Genomic DNA, 4199 nt, shown 5'->3' with positions numbered 1-4199 from the left:
ATGTGTTTTTTTTTTTTTTCGGTTGGTATTCTGTCTCTATACGTTAAAATAAACCTACCATAAAAATGACAGACCCTTCATTTCTTTGTAAGTGGGCAAACTTACAAAATCAGCAGGGGATCAAATAAATATTTCCCCCACTGTAGCTATGACAGGAAACAATGGCATCTAACAATGCCTTGGAAAAAAACAGTTAATCTTAAAGGGGACATTGGATGCCCATTTTCCACAAGTTGGTATGATTCTCCCTCTCTTCCGTGGATGAGAAAAGGAGATTTGCAAATTATCATAAAAAGTATAAATTGTGAGACGTACTTCTTGAGGTGCAGCTGGATCACAAACAGTGGGTACTGATCCATCCATGAGTTTCAACTTTTTTAGCAAAACCTGCCTTGAATTGGCCCTTTTTCAGAAAGCAGTCTGGATTTAAATGATTTGATCAGACATAAACAAATGTAGGGGTATTCAGTGGCACTTCACAATCAAAAACAAAACTAATCCAGTGCGTCCTCAGTGACTCTGATGTCGGGAGAAAATGAAGACTCTTATGTTCACTTTTACATGCAACTACAAAACACCTGCATTGCTTACAAGGCACTGTTGTCGCTACACCTGCTTGAGCACGAAGAAAATGGCGGACAGCGTTCAACTGGCTGAGGGCGGAAATATGCTAATATGGGACAGTCCGTCAGCGGCCGTGGACGGGGCCTGAGCAGTATGACGTCATACTCAAAAGGGCTAGATAATTTAGACTGTTTAGGTTTTGGGGGGATTAAAAAAAAGTGAATCGATTTTTATAATTGTAGGGTGGTTGTGTCCACACACTGCTAAGACACATTTATATGCAAACACCATGTAAAAGTTGAGTGCATCCGATGTCCCCTTACATAAACCCAAATAGGAAATTAAAAAGTTATCAAATAAGCATGTGTCCTATTCTGTTTCCAAAACTCCAGAAACAATGGTGCCTCATATTTTAGAGCAGTCAATGCAATTTGGAAAATAAATCAATCAAATCTGTATGTGTGTGAAAATATTTAGATGTAACCCCCTTTGTAATCATTAACATTTTCATAAGTAACTGCAATTTAATTACACATTTTATCTCAGTAAATCTAACAGATTACAGTTACATTTATTTTGTAATTAAATTATGTAATTTCGTTACATATAACTAGTTGCTCCCCAACACTGCTTATTGGTTAAGTCTGCCCCTGGCAGTGGCTTCACTTCTTATTAAATCATGGGCAACACAGTTCTCTATATTAGATAAATGGTTTCAAGGCACTTCATTGGGACTTACTGACCCAAAACTCTTGGAACGGTTATGTAAATGTAGGGATCCATGCATTTGGATATTTTTAACAGTTTTATAAAATTTACAAAAATATTGTTACATGGTGGCACTTGTAATAGTGACACAAGAAGTCAAAAAGGGTGTTGTGGTTTATAATGTGCAATTAGATTAAACTTACCTGAGGGGTTCCTCCAGCCCTGCTGCATCCCCTCTCTCCCTGTGGTTCTCCTCCTAATGGGAGGACCAAACCTATCTTCTGCCCCCTCACCACCATGTCCAGCACCGATCTGAATCACCTGAGAGAGAGGGCTGTAATGATGCACCTGGATTCCAGTGGTCTCAATGAGTGCATGCCCATTCTGGGAACTGGCATTACCATCTGGCATTGCAGCAAGCTGTAAGTGCATAAAAGAAATAGTGTAAAAAATGCGGGACATAGATTGTTACACACATTTTAATTAGACTTAGTCAAATTTTAGACCTTAACAGTGTCCAGCTGTTCCAAAGAGTCACAGAAGATTTCACTCTCTGAGTCACTAGCCAGCCCCTGAACCTCAGACACATGTGCCTCTACACACATATATGGCGATGAAAGAGAAGAAATATAGTGCACACAATCTTGGCATCATTTATTACTTATACAATTGTCAAATGTTTAAACAGGAAGTTTGGTGGGTGGGACATGTCTGGATAGTGATCATAACTGGTGCAGGTTCCAATATAATACAAAAAAAAAAAAAAAAACAAGTGTAAATGATCAGAGTAAAATTGCACATATTTGTTTGTACAAGCTTAAAACCCAAATTTTCCATTGTAAAAAAAAAAAAAGTGTTTTGGTGGGCTGCAAAATATTCTGCATCCCTCATTTATAGATAATCATTACACTACCTGTACTCTCAGATTGAAGTTCACTTTCAGGAACCATCCATGTGTCCTCCTGTTGAAGAGCTGGTTGCCCTCTCCACTTCATGATCAGCCCAACCATAAGTTGGTTCTCTGGCATTTACATCTTTAAAATGCACACCAAAATCATAGTTTTCATAGTAATCATAGTAGTTATCACATAGAACTCATTGTATTTTACCAAAATAAATAAATAAATGCACACCTGATCTGGGAGATAAAAGTGCCTCTGGAGGTCTGGGCATATCATGAATGACATAATAGAGAGGTTCAAAATAATGGAAAAAGGATGCAGGCTTCTCATTGATTTGCATGGTGTCTATAACCTCAGGGTTTCTACAGACATGAACAAGTAAAATTTAAGACTTTTTAAGACCTTTTTAATACCACCTTATATTAAATTTAAGACCTAAACCTGTAATGGAAGTACACATTATATTACATACATATATGTAATATTTAATGTGTTTAACATAAAAAGAAAACAAAATATCATCACTGTAATAAATTATATTTATTACTAAAATACACAGTGAACTTTTCATATCAGAAGACAATATTCCATTCAAAATATCCCCACAAAAGCACTGCATCACCAAGATTTTTGGTGGCACAAACAATTTATTCTGAAGGAATATTTTCATCAATGTTCTATCAACTTAAATCTGCATATTGTTATTTACCTTTACAAAGGCCTATTTTTACAAATGCATAAATAATACCACCAGTAGGTGGCAGCAAGTCACTGCGATTGAACGAATCATTTAAAATGTTGATTCATTCAGGAACTAAATACCGTCAAGTTGCTCAGAGACGCAAAACAGCATTGTGGCTTTAGTGCAATAGTGCAGAAACAGGCAATATGGTGTCTAAAACGTAAGTCTCTTAATTAACTTATAGTTTATTGAACTGTTGTAAAATAAAAAAAACAATAACACACTTGTAATCGTGGTAAATTTGTGGAGAAAAAAAACGGACTCTTCATGTGAAATTGATTAACTATACGAAGTTGTATAAATATTTAGGCCTACATTTTCTGCCCCCATGTATTGAATTTGTGATAATTCTGAATGTATTTTAATAGACTGAATCATGCCGTGAAAGAGCGCACTGTAAATGCGCGCGCGCGCACTAGACTTCACGTAATGTGTGCACTCTGTAGGTGTTTTGCGTCGTAAGAATATTCAGCAAAATAGCTCACTTGTCATGGTATGTTACTTGACTATATCATGTTATGAATAAACTAAACATTTTGAATTTTTAACTCAGTGTGTTTCTTCTGAGTTTCTTTATGTGTGCTGTTACGCTCATTTGTTTTGAAGTCTCTCACAAAAAGACAAACAGAGTGAGCTTCAACAGCGCGACCTTGATACCAGAAATACATACACTATCCATTATAAATCGCTGTTTACATTAAATGTAGTTTAATAAAATTAGAAGAATCATTCTCGCATTTCCATGGTTCGCTGGTTATTATTATTTTTTGTCACTTATGTTTTAATCAGGTCCGGTCGAAAAAAAAAACATTTTAAACTAGCTAGAAGGCTGATCAGCTGTAGCTCGACCTTATATTATTATTATTGATATTATTGAGAACATTATAAGGTAGTTCGCCCTGTTTTCTGCTACTGCGATTCTCTCTGAGGATGCAGTAACTACCGCGGGGGAGAAAAAAATCTTCGGTCTGTCCAATGATTGTAAACAGTCATTAGGTCCATCAGACGTAAGATATTTTAGCGGTAATGTAACCAAAACATATTTAAGACCCATCGAATCTGAATTTAAGACATTTTAATACTTTTTAAGGCCTTTTATTAGGAAAACGTTATTTAAGATTTTTTAAGGACCCGCGGATACCCTGAACCTGTAATTAATACATGACAGCAAATTTATTTATATGGAAAAAAATTATTTGCTTGGCGGCTCTGACAACACATTTGATTTAGAGAACATTTTGCTAAACTTACTTTTCCCTCAAGTTGTTTTATGAATATCTTAT

General features: G+C 35.9%; 1 pseudogene; it reads right to left on the bottom strand.

Moving 5' to 3' along the window:
* The window catches only part of LOC107751670 (acyl-CoA-binding domain-containing protein 5-like), a 21678-nt pseudogene extending 19156 nt beyond the window's left edge, over nt 1–2522 (bottom strand).
* Nucleotides 2523–4199: the final 1677 nt, after the last annotated feature.

This window comes from Sinocyclocheilus rhinocerous, unplaced genomic scaffold (assembly GCF_001515625.1).
Source record: "Sinocyclocheilus rhinocerous isolate Xijiao unplaced genomic scaffold, SAMN03320098_v1.1 scaffold501, whole genome shotgun sequence".
In the NCBI taxonomy this organism is placed as follows: Eukaryota; Metazoa; Chordata; class Actinopteri; order Cypriniformes; family Cyprinidae; genus Sinocyclocheilus; species Sinocyclocheilus rhinocerous.
Note: the sequence above shows the minus strand (reverse complement) of the source record. Positions and strands in the feature narration are given on the sequence as shown.